The sequence below is a fragment of the Pantherophis guttatus genome, chromosome 3 (assembly GCF_059756535.1).
Source record: "Pantherophis guttatus breed Tessera chromosome 3, ASM5975653v1, whole genome shotgun sequence".
NCBI classification, from domain to species: domain Eukaryota; kingdom Metazoa; phylum Chordata; class Lepidosauria; order Squamata; family Colubridae; genus Pantherophis; species Pantherophis guttatus.
In genome coordinates, this window is record NC_142065.1 from 129,761,821 (window position 1) to 129,782,812 (window position 20,992).

Below are 20,992 nucleotides of genomic sequence, written 5' to 3' on the forward strand. Positions count from 1 at the left end.
TGGATTGACAATAAATTAATATTAATTGTGAAAATAATCTGGGCTAGAAAAGTTGAATATGATGATTCTCTCTTGCCCTAAATAATATATAAAATTTCAGCAGACGGTTGCTTTTTATCTAATAATGAAAAATTGCTATCAAATGAAAGCTTTGAAAGCAGAATGATTGGAACAAAAAATATCAAGTATTACTTATACTACTGAATTCTAAAATATTTATATTAACGTAAGGCAGTATTTGGATACCACTGATTTGGTTGCCTCAAGAAATCCCATCACTACATTTTTTTTGGAAATTCACATGTAACTATCAATGGTGCCAAGGAGGCCTAATAGACAAATGCCATTAAGAGCCATAAATATGCTGCTTTAATTGCTTCACCTGAAAAGCTTGCTGTGTGTGATCTTAAATCACACCATGATTATCAGGAAAATGTAATTAAGAACAATTCCATTAACAAGAAAAGTGAATTGTTCCACAAAATGAACATGTTAGAAGTGACATGACAAATTGAGTTTCATGCTAAAAGTCTGCATGGAAAATAAACTGTGGTAAATGTAGAAATCTTCTGTAACAGCCAGGGGTGAAATCTACTTACCTTCCTTACTGGTTCGGAAGTGCATGTGCCCCGTGTGCGCGCTCACTTCGCTTGCGTGCGTCACATGCGCGCATGGACCCTCTGCACATGCACAAAGGGTAGACAACCAGGTGGGTGGGTGGAGCCTCGCGCCACCAGCACTACTGGTTCTCCAAACCACCCACCACGATTGCTACCAGATCGGCCAAACTGGTCCGAACCGGGAGCATTTCACCCCTGGTGCCAGCTTTCTCCAGCCTGGAGCCTTCCAGCTCTGTTATATATAAAATACTCCACAATTCCCAATCAACATGGTCATATTGGGCAATTTTGGAAATTTAGGTGGAAGAAAGCTGACATACAGTATATTAACAGTGTAATGATATGTGAGAATGTTCTTGAGAGACAAGAGAAGGGAGAGGAGGAGCTACAATGGTCAAATAAGAGGCAGCTTAGCTCACGGAAGGAATGTGGGCATGGCAAACATCTCAGAAAGGACCATCTAGTTTCTTGGACTATAAAGGTAGAGAAGAAAGATATATTTTCCGATTTACAAGATTCTATTATTGTAAGTTAACAACAATAGTAATGTTATCACTCAGGGTTCGTGGTACTTGTCGGGAGTGCATCAATAGTGACTTGTTCTGTCTCAGTGCTTTTGTAGCCAAAATGGCACCATCTTTATCAGCATGCTGAGAAAAATCAAAGCTGGCAAATGTACAAAAAAATATTGGTGGGGTGGGGTAGGATCAAAGACTCTCTTTTCACACAGGGCAATGAAAAGCTAGCTTGTTTATGGGTTTTTTTGACAGAACACATGGCAGGAATAGTAAAGTATCTGAGTAATTATTCTGTGATTGCTTGGCTGGAATCCTGAACAGAATTAAACTATACTGTAATGCTAAAATATTTGGAATAAGATTGTTGCTGGTGTGGATTGGAACAGTTTCCTGTGTTCTAAGTATAGGTTTCTAAGTATTATCTAGTTTCTAGATATAATGTCTGAAAATCCGACACATTAAAAATTACACATGCAAAAATGCAAGGAAGAAGTTTGGCCTCAAAAAGGAATGAAGCAATGTAATATTCTATTCAAAATATGGCTTAGGCCCAGGATATTTGGTGGACCAACTGCAGCCAGCAACAACATCCCATGGCCCGGTTCGCATCCATAGGGAGGGCCTGCTCAGGGTGCCGTCGGCAAGACAATGTCGGCTGGGGCCCCCAGGGTGCGCCCACCCTCTGGAATCAACTTCCCTTGGGGCTCCAGTTGGCCCCTGACCTTTGCACCTTTCACCACGAATTAAAAACTTGATTATTTGAGTCCCCCCGGCCTGGACTGATGGGGTTTTATACGGGTTTTAACTTTATCTGATTTAATTAGGCATTTTAACTTTGTATAATGGATTATTGTGGTTTTTATTGTTGTGAGCCACCCTGAGTCCGTTGGAGATAGGGCGGCATATAAGCCTAATAAAATAAAATAAAAAAATAAATAAAATAAAATAATTGATGGCTTAGTGTAATGATTTTGATACATCTAATCATCAGTCAATTAGAAAAAAATACTTCACTTAGTTTGCAGCAATGAAGCTCAGTCCTACAAATGCTCTGTGGAATACCCAACATCAAATCTATTACTTTGAACCAAACATAGTTTTATCATAGCCAGTTTGGTCCAGTGGTTAAGGCACCAGCTAGAAAACAGGAGATTGTGAGGTTTTTTTTTAACGGCTTGCAAACTTCTACTAGCTGAGGCTGCAATGGTTCGAACTTTGAAAAAGTAATGCACAACAGAATACAATTAGCAAAAGCTTTTTGATTAATTTTATACTCATAGAGAATCAGTCTTTTCCCTATCAGCTGCAGTGAATGCTTGCATTCACTGCAGCAAGCCTCATGAGAGGTCAGCCATGGTGAATCTATCCACGATGGGCTGCCTTTATTGGGCTCTTAAACCTCTCTCCCCTCTTGCCCTGCCCTGGGATTCTTAGATAGCTTTTGGGAAAATAAACCAGAAAATTAATGCACAATTTAGGCATTTTTAAGGAATGGCTGTATATTAGTGAGGTTTAACTACATTGTCTAGTGTCTATAGGTGCCTAATTAAGGCAAAAATGGGAAATAATTACCTAATTGGGGCAAAGTTCCTTATCACTACTCTCCCTCAAAGCAAACAATTAGTGTGCAGCCCTGTGAAGAATACAGGAAGATGCCATTTTGACTAAGCAAAGATTTGTGTGCTGGTCAAAAGAGCAGCTCATGCACAATTCACAAACCTATCCAAATGTAAGAAAGTCTAGCCTGTGGAATCTCACTGTGAAATGAGTAGAGAATCACTTTTCCCTCTCAGAAAAAACTCACTGCTTCTTGTACTTGGCAGTCTGACTGAATTTTCCTTCAGATTACATTACCTTTTCTATCAAGCAATTTTCACTTTCTCCTGGTGCCTTTTACCCCATCTGGCTTTATATTTCTTAAAGGTGCTTCTGGCAGTTTGCTGTCTTCTGTATGGTATATCAAACTGCCATTTAGTAAATTCTTAGCAGAGCTGTATAAGCTGGCAAATCTTCTGCAGCTCATGGGACTTGGATTTAGGGTTCTGTCTAATGAACCTTCGATAAGCCTGTCAAAAAGAAGCCTCCACAAAGCAGACATTATATTTAGAGGCTGTTTACTACACTTGTTTCCTCTGTTGAGTACAGTATCTATTGCATTTCTTTTTAGCTAGTCAGCTAAATAGTTCACGTCTACAAAAGTCAATGTTAGCCTTATAGCTTCATTCCTGAGTACCACTACGGGCAATGTAAAGTGCCCTTCAAATGATACTCCATTGCCTTAGTGTAAGAGAATATGGTTTATTAAAGAATGAAGTTAGCTGATTCATAAATGTGCATTGCAATCTGAAGTGTGCCTTTATTGATATGATTGTTCTACTTATGCTTTGAAACCCAGAAGCTGAACTGTTGGGAAAATAACCTGCTGCACTTAATGAGAGATGTTTAAAAATTCTACTACACATCTTGCCACTGGTTTATATTTTCAGACTAATTCAGATTTCTTGAACTTTCTATGTGTGAATCAGATAGATGATACCTAAAAATACCTGAAGAGACAGAATTCATGCTCTGAATTCCTAATATACAATCTTGAAAGAGCGCTCAGAATCAAAACTTGTCTCATTCAGCATATTATCTTCTGCAGTGGTGATCCTCCTGGTAAATTAATAACTTGAGCACAAGGGAATTAATGTCTCTGGCTCATGTTGCTCAGGACTCCACAGATGCTACATTCAGTGATATCATTAATATCAGGGTTATGCTAGCAGCCACTGATAGCCATATCAGTTATATATTAGTCTATTTTAAACCAGGAGTGTCAAACTCACAGCCTGCGGCCCTGATTCATCACGCACTGGCCATGCCTGCCGCCAATTTAGCAAAGGGGAAAAAAGTAGCGATGCGTCATGTGATGACAACATAGCGCCGTGAGTTTGACACTCCTGTTTTAAACTATTCAAAACTGGTGACATCATCTCCACAGCTTGTGATAGTGGGTTCATTGTTTAAATAAACAGTGAGCTTTTTGTCTGTTTCAAATTGCTCCCCATTCAGTTCTATTCATCCTATGTTCTGCTATTATATTAATGGCAGGGAAAAAATATTTTCCATGTACCTCTTCTGTACCAAATACTATATCACATGCTAAAAACTAAACTAAAAAAGCTATATGCAGTATTGTGTGAGAATAAAATGATACGTTTGTGACAGTATTCTCAGAATCTTAGAGGACTGTTTACTTAGAGTAATAGCTTTAGAGCAGGTTTTCTCCACACAAACAACTGAAAAACGTGCTGTAGAAGTGTGGGTGAATGAGTTGGAGTTTACTTTGCTAATATTTCAAAATGGTTTTATATATTTTTAATTCTAAAAATCCAGAGGACAATTAACTGGGTAGTATAATAAGGATAAAAAGTACCTAAGCATGAGGATACCTGTAAGGAGTGCTTTATTCCCCCTCCCCCTTTTTAATATTTCATATGTCTTGTTGGTTCAGAGCAGTGAAGAGCATTTTATAATTTACCTCTTCTACAATAATACAGTACAAAAACTCAATTGTGTTGTGAGCCCTGCTATCATATATAGTGACATCATTCAAGGTACTACAGTTCCCGTTCCCCAAAATCTTCATGGTGATTTAAGAGAGCTGGTTAAAATGCTAGCTGGACTTTACTAGTAGTTAATGTTTATGCCACCATGGGTCTGTCAGGAGTGAAAATTAAGGTTAAGTGTATACATGCATTAAACATTGTAGAATAACATTTAGTAGAAACACCCTGCTGTTTCATTGCCAGTTTAGAATTCTTGTAATGGTAGGTGGGAATGACTTTAGGAGGCAGGGGGAAGAGCACAGCCAGGGAAATTATTAAACAACAGATAGTTTAACCCACAAAAGGAATGTGAGCATGGCACCCCTGGTTTCCTGAGTTGTAAAGGTGACAGGGGAGAAATGTACTTTGAGACTTGCAAAATTCTCTTAATTTAACTTTACAACATAGTAGAATAAGTCCATCTGATCATGCCTCCCCTGTGAACTTGCAAGGCTGACAATTTCATACACAATTTAGAACAGTGGTTACTAACTGGTGGTCTAGAGACCACAGGTGGTCCATGAGAAAATTTTGGTGGTCTGCAGAAAAATTATTTGCATTTTTTATATTGCACTAAATACTATTTATCTTTTTAAAAAATTCGTATTAGTAGTCCACGGGATTTAAAATTATGAATTTAGTGGTCCCTAAGGTCCGAAAGGTTGGTGACCACTAATTTAGAATGTTCATTGTTAAGCATGTTTTTATATTAGAACTCTACTTGCTCAGTACATATTTGATCAACATGTAGGGCCACCCAATATAAGTTTTTAGAACCTGAGCTTTCTACATTCTGAGCTGCAAAACTATTCAACATAAATATTATGAGAACATAGTTTGCTTGTATCAAAATAGCAAGGCAAAAAGCATGTATAGTGAAAGAGTATTTCTTTACTTATTTACAATGATCCTTTAGCTCTTACTAGTTTTAGTGAAATCTTTCATTTGAATATTTTTGAACTGAATATTTTTAAAGTTCCAGCCCAGAAAATATTGTACACATATCAACAACAGCTAAAAAAAAAAAAGCCATGGAAGATATAGAAAAGTTTCAGAGAGGGTTTCTCATATGTACAGCATATACCGTGTTTTCCCGAAAATAAGACCCTGTCTTATATATTTTTTTTTTGAACCCTGAAATAAGCACTTGGCCTTATTGCCATGCGCTCAAAAGCTTGATTGGGCTTATTATCAGGGGATGTCTTATTTTGGGGGAAACAGGGTAACAAAAAAGCATGTTAAGTAAATGAGACATATTGCGCCATCAAGAAATGACTGCTGTCTTTTTGAAGCTACTATAATGGAGATTCAACCTTTCTCTCATGTCAAATATCTCTTCAAGGTTTAAAAAATGTTGTGTTTTTTATTTATTTTTTTTACAAATCCAAAGATAAGTCGTTGCCCCCAGGTTCTTTTTCATCTATTGGTTTATCCTTTGTATTTCCACTCTGTCATCTCTGTCTTACTACTTTATTTTCCACTATTTCTAAATTGACTAGAATTTTCATCCCTTCTTCATCCTTTCTGCCCAAAATTCTTCCATATTGTTGCTTGTCACATCTTTCATTTTTACCTTACGAACTTCATTTAAGGATACACAAATTATTGCTGTCAGTTTAGTTATAGGTTTCTCTCCCAATTCTTCAAAAATACTTTAAAATATCTCAAGCCCCATATTTTATTTGTCATTTTGTAAATTTTACTTTTCATTTTCCTGCCTAGAATTTTAGTAACCTCTAATGTCCCATTTTTATATCGATAAAGTCTCAAGTTTCTTTGTTTTATTCTCAACTTTCAACCTAATAAACAAAACAAAATTTATGTTCCCATGAAAATGTTTGTTTTCTCAGTTTTTAAAAGTCTTTTAAAAAGTCTAAATATTCTAAAATCATCTGGTCTCTTAATCCATTTAAATCTTTCTTAGATTAAATTATTTTTAAACTTTTTCCCATTTGTTTTATATTTTTTAGATTCTTTAAACTGTTTTTTGTTTTTCTTCTATTTTGGAATGAAGTTTTACCCACTATTTGGCACTTTTCCAAATGTTGTTTGGAAGACCTCTTTTAACTGTAAAATAATTGTAAATTCCAATATGATTAGAAAGTGAGTGAACAAACCCAATGTCCTTAAGAGCTCCATAATGGGTGAGAGTTTGATGACTCTCCTTGCCTCCCAAGTCTCAAACCTACTATGTAACTTCTAGTCTCCTCATGAGGCGGAGCCAGCCAGAGCACAAGTGAGCAATCTCTCATCCTTTCCTTGTCTGAAGAGTTTCTGTTGGACTGAGTTTGCCACTGCTCTGTTGGTCATCACTGCATTGTTGCCTTTACTCTTTTAGATATGTCTAGTTCACCATTTTCCCCATCTGAAAATCTGAATCAGCTGTTCTTGAATGAGTAAAACTCATTTTTATCCTATCTGTGTCCATTTTTTAAAGTTTAGTTTCTGAGATATCTGGCTAGGAAAATATTGTGTATCCTTTCACTATGTGAAAGGTTGGGTCAATGCATGGAAGTCAAGAACAAGGGTGGTGGACATGATCCTGTTCTCTCCCAGTCACACTTCTGTGATTTTGACTAAAACACTGAACTGTATAATTGATGGTCTTAGCTATTCAACTTGGCAGCTAGTTATGAAATGAACATGACAAAACTGAATAACTTTCTCAACTGAATGATGTCCTAAATGATGAAGAATTTACCTTTGAAAGTTGAAGGACTAAAGTATTTAGTCCTTCAACTAAAAAATAGGAGGATTTTGTTTTACCCTTTGAAATTGCATTCCTTTATTCTGGAAAATATTAAAGTACAGCTATTTTAAGTCAGCAAAATTAGCTTGATGGATTTTGTATTTCTTGGCCAATGTTTCTTGTTTTTATCAGAGTTAGCTCACATCCCTTACTAATCCATCATTTAAGTCTCTTGTGAATAATCTTCCCTGCATTATCTGAGTTCTAAGTATATGAAGCAAACCAATGCAATTATTATTATGTGTGAAGGTATCTGAAAAGAAAAATGAGGACTTTGCACTATCATGGTTATATGACAGAAATCTCTCTGAAAGTAAAAACCCAGATGCTTGCCAGCAATATATTATAGTTGAACATTGTTTCTTAATTTTAACATTTAGGATAACTTTGAGGCAGTTACTGAATTAAAAAGTGACTCAGAAATATTGATCACAACATAAACAAAATAAAAAATTATGTGGAGCCAATTTATCCCATCAATAGAATTAAGTAGTCACCAAAGCATCAGTGATATTAGGAAAATGATTTATGAGGTAAAACCATCCACTGCCAATGTGTGGTAACAGAGGGGAAAGAAGCTAAAATGCTGTTACTTTTATATTTTGAAAAGTGGATTCCTAAACCAGCTTTAAGAAAATGCGAAAGTGCTGAATAGAAGGTTGTTTTATTATGGACAAGGTCTAGTGCTGTCATTGTATGCTTGGATTATTATAACCTCCACTGTTGCTTTGCAGTGCGGAAAGTTAGCACTGGATCTTTTTCATATAGTATCATCCTGCAGTAGTGCCTGGCTAATACAGCTTTTTCCAGATCAAAAAAATAAAACTCTCCTCTCCTTTCATTTTAGTGTACATTGAATGTAAGGAGAAAACTGATGCTACCTGTATACACACATGGAAGAATTTGAAGTTTTACGTCAATACTAAAATTAGGATTGATACTAATATTTTAGTATTTCAACTTTTATGTGACTGCTAAAATAAGTCAATATTAACATCAGGTTATTATGTTATAATCATCAACTAGAACCAATAAAACTGAAATTATGTTATTCTTCATTTCAAGCTATAATAATTTCTACCTGATATAAGAAACTTAGCAAATTGAACAAGCCAGTAAAAATTATAATGTTATGTTTTGTAATATAAAAACTTTGTATCTACTATGCACCTGTTTTTTAATATTAATATCCAAAATGAGTTCCACATTGTTATATTCTATATTCATGTTTTTCACATATGGTTAATTTTGACATCATGACATACTCCCATAACTTAGCTTGCTGTTTTTCATAAAAGTAATGTCCAGTAAGAAACATATAGAACCTTAGCAGTTGTTACTATATACAAAGCTAGTTCAGTGTAGAATATAAGGTTTAGACATATTTGTAACATACTGAAAAGAAAAAAAATCTACCTTTCAAAAGTATTACTTTCTATTATACATTATTTTTATATTTAATTGTTGGGCTTTACAACATTAGTACCAAATATGGAGGAAAAAAATCCATACAAGAATTACATTTCCAATGATTTTTAGACAATGAATTGTCTATTTTGGCAATGAACACTGAGGTAATTACATCTAATACAACATCATATACCAATGTTCTCCAATATTGACTGTAAATTTGCTGTTTTACTTACATTAGAAGCATTGTTACATGTGAATTGTTCCATTTGAACTCAGTATCCATGCAATGTATTTCTTGGGAAGAAGAATATAGCTCTCTCTTTCTCTGTGTGTGTATGTATGTGTATGTACACACACACACACACACACACACACACACACACACACACACACTAACATTTGAGTTATGAAACAAGATAGTGTAAGGCAACCATTTTTAACCAAGGTACCTTAAATGGGCTAAGTTACAGAATGCATCCAAAATCTACTATCTATGATTCATGTGGAATTAAAATTTGACAAATTTTATAAAACATTTTATGACATTAAAAATATTAGAAAACATTGTATGATATCAAACAAAATGTCATAAAATATTTCCTATACTCAACTCCTGACATTTGACTGTGCTATTACAATCCAAAATAACTTAGTTTCAAGGCAGATACCTCTCTGAATATCTCCCTGAACTTTTCCAGTGAAGGTAGCCCATTAGAAGCTCTGTCATTGTTGAAGGCATTGAGGAATCTGGTAAGGAAATATTTCTGAAAACATGACCCAAAGGGTGATACATAGTCTAGTTATTCATAGTAGTAAATCTCCAAAATTTGGAAGAAATATACCTCTGCATACTAGATTCAGGTAGTCCTTGAGTAATAACAATAACTGAGACAGATAACTCTGTTATTAAGTGACATTGTCATAAAGTGAAAAAAAAGCACAACTGCACCAACTCATAACAGCAGTTCTGGTAATTCTGGTTATAGTTAGTTGTTAAGCAAATTGTGTGCAATTAAGCATAACATTATATGACCGTGACTTGTGACTTCCTGCCAGCTTCCCCATGGACTTTGCTTGTCAGAAACTAGCAATGAAGATCATAAATTACAATTATGACAGTCCCTGTGATATGCCGGGACTGTTATAACCCCATGTTTGTTGCCAAGAGCCCAGATCACAATCATGTGATCATAGGGACATCTTGATGGTCAGAACTCTGAGGACTAGTCATACATTTCCTCATTTGGTGCTATTATAACTATGAATAGTCACTGAATGAGTGATGGCTAATTAAGGACTACCTCTAATAAGTTCAGAAAATTATGTTTTATAATAGCTTTTTCAGAGTTCTAGTTGGCATGATGTTTGTTTATATTATGTACCCATCTCATAACAGTGACTCTGCTATTAAAAAGGACTTTTGATCCCCATGAAATATTCTTTCTTTTGTTCTAATGGGGGAATAATAGCAAAAGTTGAAAGTTGTGATATAATAAGTTTAAAGTGTTGCTGTAAGAATATTCTCCACTTGTTTCTATGTTACAAAAGTAAAACACATTGTATGTGAACTGAATCAAACAAAACCTCGGCATTTAAACCTTCAAAGAGATTTTATACTAGTGCAATCTTCCAGGGAGATTCGTTTCAAATCGTGTTACTTCCTTTAGCATTTAGCATGAGTTCTTGATTTTCTTAGCTAAATAACATTAACAAGCCAAATGAACATATTAAAGTTTGATTCTGTAAGATAACTTTATTTATCAGAGATGAAAATATTTGCTTGGAATTAGCAGCTGAAGCAGCATTGTTAGTTTCAGAGACAATAATCTCTTCATCAGTGCCAACATTCAGACAATAGGGATACTTGTACCTGATTATATGTGAGAAAAGAATGATCAGGGGTGAAATGCTCCCTGTTCGGACCGGATCACCCGATCCGGTAGCGATAGAGGTGGGTGGTTCAGAGAACCGGTAGCAAAAATTCCTGGGCCCCCCATGCCCAGCTGAGCCGCGCAATCATCAGAGGCTTTTTTTTATTTTTAAAAGCATTTTTTCTACAACCTCTTTGGCTGAAAAAATGCTTTTTAAAGTAAAAAAAAACTCTCTGATGATCGCATGGCTCAGCTGGGATCGTCAGAGGCTTTTTTAGAAAAAGAAAGCCTCTGCCGATCAGGCAAATCAACTGGGATCGTCATAAGCTTTTTTTTTTTTTTTTTAAAGAAAGCCTCTGCCGATCAGGCAACTCAGCTGGGATCGTCTGAGGCTTTTAAAAGCATTTTTTTTACAACTTCTTCAGCCGAAGAGGTTGTACAAAAAATGGTTTTAAAACTTAAAAAAAAAAAGTTGGCCATGCCCACTCAGTCATATTACCCCCACCCCCACTAAGCCACACCCACAGAACCAGTAGTAATAAATTTTACATTTCACCATTGAGAGTGATCCTCAAATAAAAAAACAGACAAAGGAAGAGCTATTGTGAAATCTGTATTAAAGGAAAAAATCTGTGGCAACTGAATGGACACAGAAAATATGCACAACATTTGTACAAAATCTGTCCAGCCATTCAGTACTAAATTTATGAATATCTTAATGTACTTATGGTTTTTTTTCAGTCAAGTCCGTTGATATTTCTAAACACCCAGTTATGCCATGGCTAAATGGGCTTCATGCCTATTCCAACTATCAATATTTTTGTTTTCTCTCAGCTTCTGTTTTGATAGAAAAAGGGCATGTTTCTCAAAGAGAGAAAGGATAATTAGAAAAATGACTAGGTTGGGTAAATAATCTATTATTTCCTATCCAGTGGACAACAAAAGGTATAATCAGTTTGAAGGGAAAATTTGCCATGAGAGGACTATGTGTGTACCCTGAGTTTCTTCTGTCTTTATGACCAAAACTCAATTTAAACAGAGATGTGAATTACAGAAATGCAACAGTTATATCCATGTGCTTCAAGCTATAGTGAATCAGAAACAATTAACATTTTACAGAGGAAGTGATGCTTGCTTAAGTACTGTATATATCAACATAGAGCCAAAGTCAGCAATACTGAATTGTCCTGTACACCACCATATTGCAACAGCTATGAGAAATTCACAAAGGCATCTACTGTTTCCCCTCCTACATATCATATATTTGTATGATGTTGATGGGGGAATCAGTGATGGAAAGCAGTAATTAAATTAGGCATGACTATGACTAAAATAGGCAAAAAAGAATATTCTGCCAGAGTCATTGAAACTTGCTGGCACAGGAGCTACTCAGAGGGCGGATATCAATCAATTCTTGCTGTTATGTTAATCTTCTGGACAAGAATGGAAATTATAAGAATTCATACCAAAGCTCCAAAAATAAATTGTGGAAAATCTTGGCAACATTCTTTTTCTAATTTAATACATTGTTTTTATGCATTATTCTTAGGTTGGGGTGCAAAACTAAATTTAACTGAAGCTAAAACAAAACACAAATAATAGGTAAGTTTTCTAACAGAATAGTCAATATGCATGTTTCATTTTGTTCTTTATTTCTGCCAACTTCATTCATAATCCCTAAACAGTTCAGTTCTAGAGAAGTTTAGGAAGGAAATAAGTTTCAGTCATTGGTTTGGTTGGATGACAAAGTGGAAAAAAAATCAATTGAAAACTCATATTCTCTCTTAAATAAAAGGACGTTCACTTCAGTGGACATTACTCCTGCCACTTTGGGGTTGTCACAAATGCTTTATGTGATCAGCATGTGTCCAGGCAGGTACAAAGTCTTGAGATCAGACTGCAACCATCTGGATTAAAAAAATAATAACGAAGACATGGAATTAGTTTTGAGATGTGATGGCAGCAGCAAATGTAAATTATTTTTAAAAAAGATATATAGAAAATAATAATAAATTCATCTATCATATATCAACTACAATAATTAGATGACTATAAGGTAGGCATTATTGAACTGAATCAAAATTTTAAAAAAAACCAAGAATGGTATGGAAACTGGTAGACTTGACTTTTGAAACTAGTCTTACCTAATTCACACAGCATGAATCAGCATGTACAGTAAATCAAAACGCAATTATCCTTTTTTGAATTTTTCAAAGGAGTTTTTTAATCATCAAATATCCATAAAATGAATACTTTGGGGAAATATTCATAAATCTGTGCATATTAAGGAAAAGTAACATACAAAATATATTCAAGAAATTACTTCTTAAAATGTATACAATAGAAGTGTGCATTCAAAAGGGTAAATAGTATAAAATATATGCCCATAAATGCAAAACTAAAACTAAACAAAATGGATATAATGCAACAAAGTTACAGTTGGAAAAATGAGTTATTGGGCAATAGTCCAAATTGATAGTCTAGTCTTGGATATCATGAGCCTTCTGACCAGTGGTGGGTTTCAACATTTTTTACTACCGGTTCTGTGGGTGTGGCTTGGTGGGCATGGCTTGGTGGGCGTGGCAGGGGAAGGATACTGTAAAATCTCCATTTCCTCCCCACTCCAGGGGAAGGTTACTGCAAAATCCCCATTTCCTCCTGATCAGCTGGGACTTGGGAGGCAGAGAATAGATGGGGGCGGGGCCAGTCAGAATTTTTACTACTGGTTCTCTGAACTACTCAAAATTTCCGCTATCAGTTCTCCAGAACTGGTCAGAACCTGCTGAAACCCACCTCTACTTCTGACTAACAATATTGAGTTGGAAGAACTTTGAGTATAGAAGCCTGTTTAATCCCCCGAATATATTCAGTGGCTTACTTGTTTTCTTTTAAACCTTACTATCAAAAAAACCTACAGAAACAACCACCAAATTAGATTGGGTGCACAGAATGCAGTAATTTAGTTAACAACAACCAGTACAATGCCCATTTATACTACCTCACTAAAGAATAAGAATCATGATTAAGGCTATTTTACATATTTACAAACTTTGGGATTTATTTATTTGTTCATTTATTTATTGGTTCGATTTATTTGCCGCCCTTCTCCGGAGACTCAGGGCGGCTTACAATGCATTAAGCAGTAGCCTTCATACTTTTTGTATATACCTGCTTAGTAGGGCTATTGCCTTAGTAGGGCAATAAGTCAGCTTATTGCCCCCACAATCTGGGTCCTCATTTTACCTACCTCGAAAGGATTTATTCTGTTTGAATGAAAAAACGACAGCCACAGTCTCAAAGTAATAAATAAGAGCTAAGTAAAAGGGATTCTAGGTATATGAGTATCTTTTCTTACATCCAGTTCAAATAAGTGCTTCCCCCCTTTCCCTCTTTCTGAAGGAGAAAAAAAATATTTAAATTTGACAGAGTAAATGAACTTTCATGAAGTTCCTAGTATAGGAGGAAAGTAAATCTGTTTCAGGGGTGAAATGCTCCTGGTTTGGACCGGATCGCCCGATCCGGTAGTGATGGCAGCGGGTGGTTCGGAGAACCAGTAGCAAAAATCCCTGCACACCCCCTCCATGCCCACGAGCCGCACGATCATCAGAGGCTTTTTTTTTTTACTTTTAAAAGCATTTTTTCTACAACTTCTTCCACCGAAAAAATGCTTTTAAAAGTAAAAAAAAAAAGGCTCTGATGATCATGCGGCTCAGTTGGGATCGTCAGAGGCTTTTCAAAGCATTTTTTTCTGCAACCTCTTCAGGGGAAGAGGTGGTGAAAAACATGCTTTGAAAAGGGTCTGACGATCCCAGCTGTGTTGCGTGATTGGCAGAGCCTTTTCAAAGCATTTTTTTGCATTTGCAGAAAAAATACTTTGAAAAGTTTTTTAAAAAGGTTGGCCACGCCCACCCAGTCACATTACCATCACCCCCACCAAGCCACGCCCACAGAACCGGTAGTAACAAATTTTACATTTCACCCCCTGATCTGTTTCAAAGCTTTGGACATGTTCCAGTTTAATATAATAACTGATCATATTCAGTTCATAGATAGTGAACAAGTGTTGGAAAGCAGCTCTTTTTACTTATTTATTTATTTATTATTTATTATTCAAATTTCTATACCGCCCTTCTCCTTTCAGACTCAGGGCAGTGAACAGCCAAAATAAAACATTTATACATAAAGTACTATTAAAAATAGATTTAAAATAATTAAATTTGGCCCATAGTTTAAAATTTATCAATTTAAAATCCATATCAAAATTTAAAATCAACCATAAAATCATAAAATCAAGAGAGACCGGCTTATATATTTATTAAACTTATATGCCACCCATCTTTTCAAAGGCAACTCTTATATTTGGGAAAAACACACTGGATGTTATTTATTTATTTTTCATCAGATATGGTAGCAATTGTCACACAATTGAAGCCTTTTGGGGCTAATAAAGGACAGCAGCTGACCAAGACATTTAGGGACTTAAGGAACTTCTATGCAAATTTCAGACAAATACACTGAGAGCAGGTCTGTGATCTTAACGTGCTATTGCTGATAGCATTACATTTTTATCATTATTATTCTAAAATAGTATGAGAAAACTACATACAAAGGGAAGAACAGTTAATGAAAAACAATGATGCCTTTTACAATAATACAACAGAACTGATTATTGAGATTTAAAGAAGTATAACAATTTGCTGGTTCTTTTCCATTTAATTGTACACACAATAGTGCTGTGAAATTGGGATAGTACTTTTAAATTAGACTACAGATAAAATAAATGATTTGACCAGCCACATAAAATAATTAGCCCTTACAGTGTCATTCAAGATAGTAGATTAGCAATGGTGAAGTAGGGGCCTTGGGATCAGATGGTAAAACTAACAATTTCTTTCCTCTCTCCCAATCTATAAGGTTCTGATTTGAGTGACCAATGTTGGGCTGATTCTTAGGTGAGAACAAAGATGCTGGTCACTGAAATCTAATATTCATTCATTTTTCACCCCTGTACTATGGTAGTGTTTCATGAATTATGCATTATGAAAATCCTGTGTGGGCTGACTACCATCTTTTGTGGATCCAGAACCTACGAAGAAATACGATAAAGCAGTTGCTCAAAGTTTTTCCCAGAAAAAATGCTGGTCTGAATTAGAATAGAATAGAATAGAATAGAATAGAATAGAATAGAATAGAATAGAATAGAATAGAATAGAATAGAATAGAATAGAATAGAATTTTTTATTGGCCAAGTGTGATTGGACACACAAGGAATTTGTCTTGGTGCATACACTCTAAGTGTACATAAAAGAAAAGATACGTTCACCAAGAATCATAAGGTACAACACTTAATGATAGTCATAGGGTACAAATAAGCAATCAGGAAACAATCAATATCAATATAAATCATAAGGATACAAGCAACAAAGTTACAGTCATACAGTCATAAATGGAAGGAGATGGGTGATGGGAACGATGAGAAGATTAATAGTAGTGCAGATTTAGTAAATAGTTTGACAGTGTTGAGGGAATTATTTGTTTAGCAGAGAGATGGCGTTCAGGAAAAAACTGTTCTTGTGTCTAGTTGTTCTGGTGTGCTGTGCTCTATAGTGTTGTTTTGAGGGTAAGAGTTGAAACAGTTTATGTCCAGGATGTGAGGGGTCTGTAAATATTTTCACAGCCCTCTTTTTGACTTGTGCGGTATATAGGTCCTCAATGGAAGGCAGGTTGGTAGCAATTGTTTTTTCTGCAGTTCTAATTATCCTCTGAAATCTGTGTCTGTCTTCTTGGGTTGCAGAACCAAACCAGACAGTTATAGAGATGCAGATACAGACTCAATAATTTCTCTGTAGAACTGTATCAGCAGCTCCTTGGGCAGTTTGAGCTTTCTGAGTTGGCGCAGAAAGAACATTCTTTGTTGTGCTTTTTTGATGACATTTTTGATGTTAGCTGTCTATTTTAGATCTTGCGATATGGTAGAACCTAGAAATTTGAAGGTCTCTACTGTTGATACTGTGTTGCCTAGTATTGTAAGAGTGGCAGTATGGGAGGGTTTCTCCTAAAGTCTACCACCATTTCTACGGTTTCGAGTGTGTTCAGTTCCAGATTATTCCGGTTGCACCACGACGCTAGTTATTCAACCTCCCGTCTGTATGCGGATTCATCATTGTCTCGAATGAGATTGATCACTGTTGTGTCATCTGCTTGGACCATTTCCTGAGACTCTGGCTCACGACTTGACTGAGGACCTGGTGGTTGCCTGGGACAGGGCGGCTACTGGGGCCTTGGACCGCATCGTGCCTTTGCGGCCTCTGACCCGATGCCGATATCATCTAGCTCCTTGGTTTTCTGAGGAGCTGAGAGAGATGAAGCGTCGGAAAAGACGCCTGGAGAGCGATTGGAGGTCAAGCCGATCTGAATCTGACCGAACACAGGTGAGATCTTATATTAAGACCTACCTAGTGGCGATAAGAGCGGCGAAGTCTAGCTACTTCTCCGCTCTTATTGCATCTGCAGAGAACCGCCCAGCCGCGCTGTTTAGGGTGACCCACTCCCTACTTCAGGTGGGGGTACAGGAAGATCCCTTAAAGGGTCGAGCTGAGGATTTTGTACAATTCCTGCATGATAAAGTCGCTCAGATTTGGGAAGGCCTGGACTCCGATTGGGTAGATCCAGGGGAGGAGACGGGGGCAGGTCTTGAGAGCGTTATCTGGGAAGAGTTTGACTCTGTGACTCCTGAGGACGTGGACAGGATTCTGGGCAAGCTTAACGCTGCCACATGTTTATTGGACCCGTGTCCCTCCTGGTTGGTACTGGCCTCCTGGGAGGTTACACGCGGCTGGCTCCAGGGGATTATAAATGCTTCTCTGAGTGAGGGTGTCTTTCCCGCCACCCTGAAAGAGGCGGTTGTGAAGCCCCTCCTCAAGAAGCCTTCCCTGGACCCGGCTATATTATCAAATTATCGTCCAGTCTCCAATCTTCGCTTTGTTGCGAAGGTTGTTGAGAATGTGGTGGCGCGACAACCCCGATACTTGGATGAAGTTGTCTATCTGGATCCGTTCCAGTCGGGCTTCAGGTCACGATACAGCACGGAAATGGCATTGGTTGTGTTGGTGGATGATCTCTGGAGGGCTGGGGACAGAGGTTGCTCCTCTATCCTGGTCCTATTAGATCTTTCAGCGGCTTTTGATACCATCAACCATGGTATCTTACTACACCGGCTGGAGGGGTTAGGAATAGGGGGCACTGTGCTTCGGTGGTTCTCCTCCTTCCTCTCTGACCGTTCGCAGTTTGTGTTGGCAGAGGGGCAGAGGTCGACCTCGAGGCACCTTATTTGTGGGGTGCCGCAAGGGTCAGTCCTCTCACCCCTTCTGTTCAACATTTATGTAAAACCGCTAGATCCGTGGTTTCTGGGTGAGTGTTCATCAGTATGCTGATGACACACAGCTATACATCTCCACCCCAGACCACCCCAATGATGCCCTTGCTGTGATGTCCCATTGCCTGGAGGCCGTGCGGATCTGGATGGGGAGAAACAAGCTCAGACTCAACCCCTCCAAGACCGAGTGGCTGTGGCTTCCGGTGTCCCGGTATAGTCAGCTGGTACCATCACTGACAATAGGGGATGAGATCTTGCTCCCCACAGAGAGGGCCCGCAACTTGGGTGTCCTCCTGGATTCACGGCTATCTTTAGAAGATCATTTGACAGCCATGGCCAGGGGTGCCTTTTATCAGGTTCGCCTGATCTGCCAGTTGCATCCCTTTCTGGATCGGGACGCCTTGCGCATGGTCACTCATGCCCTGGTTACGTCCTGTATGGACTACTGTAATGCTGTCTACATGGGGCTCCCCTTGAAAAGCACCTGGAGGCTCCAACTGGTCCAGAATATAGCCGCGTGGGTGATTATGGGCATAGCTCATTACGCCCATGTAACACCTCTCCTACGCGAGCTGCACTGGCTCCTGGTGGTCTTCCGGGTGTGATTCAAGGTGTTAGTTATCACCTTTAAAGCGCTCCATGGCTTAGGACCTGGGTACCTACGAGACCGTCTTTTGCCATCAATAGCCTCCCACCAACCAGTTCGTTCTCACAGGGAGGGACTACTCAGGGTACCGTCAGTCAAATTATGCTGACTGGCGACTCCCAGGGGGAGGGCCTTCTCTGTGAGGGCTCCAACCCTTTGGAATGAACTGCCCCCGGAGATACGAAATATCCCTGATCTCCGAGCTTTCCGCCATGCCCTCAAGACCCTGATGTTCCAACAGGCGGGGCTAAACATATGAACATGTGAATGATTTTTTTTAAATGTTATCTAATTCTGGGTTTTATTTAATTGACCAAACTAAATAATAATTTTAATTAGCAATTTTATGATGTTTGTGTATCTATATTTTTCTTGACTGTACACCGCCTTGAGTCCTACGGCAGAAAGGCGGTATAGAAATATAATAAATAAATAAATAAATAAATAAATAAATAAATAAAATAAATAAATCTGCGAACTTCAGTAGTTTAACAGATGCATCGTTAGAGAGGCAGTCATTGGTAAACAGAGAGAAGAGAAGTGGGGAGAGCACACTTTTAGTTTGTTAAGAATCCAGAGTTTGATCAAATTTAATACATAGTTCTAAACTTTATTCTCAATAATGGGCATAAGCAGTTCCACTTTTTAGCAATATGTGAAGGAATAGAAGAATATTGTTTTGGTTTTATCTCTTCCTTCTCATAAGATGAATCCAAAATATGGTTTCAAATTCACAGTTAGCTTTTCGGCTCCTCTTCCTTGCTTCAATGCCTCAGAAACAATGCTTTCTAAAGGTTTTTTTATATTTCACCACATCCATATCCAAAGAATATTCAAGGGACTCTCCAGGGAGTATGGTTTCTTTAGCATTTCACATAGTTGTCTGAATGTATTAACAAGAAATCTTTTTCTATATTAAAAAAAATAAAGGATTATACTTGAACTGGCTGGAAACGAAATGAAAGCATACTGAGCAGAGCTATCCACACCTGTATTAATTATTTTGGCTCCTGCTGCTGGGTATTACCATAGCAACAGATAATGTTTTGTTACATCACTAAAAGTATGCAGAAAAATGTGTATTATCAGAATAGTATTTCGGCCTAGTGCAAACAAACACTGCGCAAGTCAAAGATAGTTAAAAGAAAATAAAAATGTAAATTAGGGCTGTGTCCTAATCTGCACTCAGTACCAGAATGGAATGGGACAGTTGGGTGTCTTTCTTTAACTCCCTTGGAGCAGGATGAAGATATCTAATTTGCGCCGCCCCTCATTCAAAATCCTCCAATAAGCTTCAACCTTAGGATATAGTTCACAAACACAGTATATTGGACAGAAATGAAGACAATTAGAGCAAAAGTTTTTTTTTTAATGGTACCTTGATAGTAAGAGAAAGGAAAGATATATAAAATAAAATAATCAACCGGCATGCCCTCAAATTAAATTGAATTGACTATTAGAGGCCACTCTCTTATCTCCAATCATGGTATCTGGGACTGGCTGAATGAGGTGTTAAATTGCTTAATTCATTACTTTTCTTCCCCCATCTTTAGATGTTATATGGGTCAATTAAGGCTGACTGAATTTGTTTGTCTGGCTCAAGGCTATGTTATATGCTATGGAAAACATGAATTATTTAATATTTTCTCACTACCCTCTATCTCAATGATTAACCCCAATTTATTTATCTGGAAGCATCTTTATTTCTTACCATAATAATAATAGCAACAATGCTAATATAATTTATTATAACTGTTACTAAGGTATGGTACACATCAGGAAATTACAGAAATTACAACATTCTGCCCAATAAAATTAATTCCTAAACTGAACAACCAAAGTAAATAAATATAAATGCTAAAACAAATCAAGTGTAACAACTATATATTTAAAATAACAGTTGGGGGTATAAACAAGCACATATACATCCATAATTAAAATAAAATGGGTAATAATCTAGGAATTGTTGAGATGAGTCAGAGCTGACCCTGCACTAAGCACTAATCAATTAAAAAGTTCTTTAACCTTTATTTAAAGGCAATTAAACTTTTATAAAGATTATGAGAAAGAGGGAAATTATTTACTTTGTTTTTAGTTAAAAACACACACTATGTTTCTGCTTGAAGTTTACCATAAATATTCCTCATTTCTTCATAAATCTCATTTAACTCTGACTCAACATTCTGAGTTCTTTAAAATAAGAATAGATT

At 37.0% G+C, this 20,992-nt stretch overlaps 2 long non-coding RNA genes across 6 annotated transcripts in view; one reads left to right on the top strand and one right to left on the bottom strand.

Annotated features, from left to right (window-relative positions):
• The window catches only part of LOC117662451 (uncharacterized), a 130,366-nt gene that overhangs the window by 45,741 nt on the left and 63,633 nt on the right, over positions 1-20,992 (top strand). For all 4 annotated transcript variants that reach the window (XR_009622476.2, XR_009622475.1, XR_015733243.1 and 1 more), the window contains exon 4: positions 12,311-12,363. This is a non-coding gene — a long non-coding RNA (uncharacterized LOC117662451). The remainder of the gene's footprint in view (positions 1-12,310; positions 12,364-20,992) is intronic.
• Positions 12,391-20,992, bottom strand: part of LOC117662454 (uncharacterized) — a 168,193-nt gene continuing 159,591 nt past the window's right edge. For both annotated transcript variants that reach the window (XR_004590410.3, XR_015733245.1), the window contains exon 3: positions 12,391-12,668. This is a non-coding gene — a long non-coding RNA (uncharacterized LOC117662454). The remainder of the gene's footprint in view (positions 12,669-20,992) is intronic.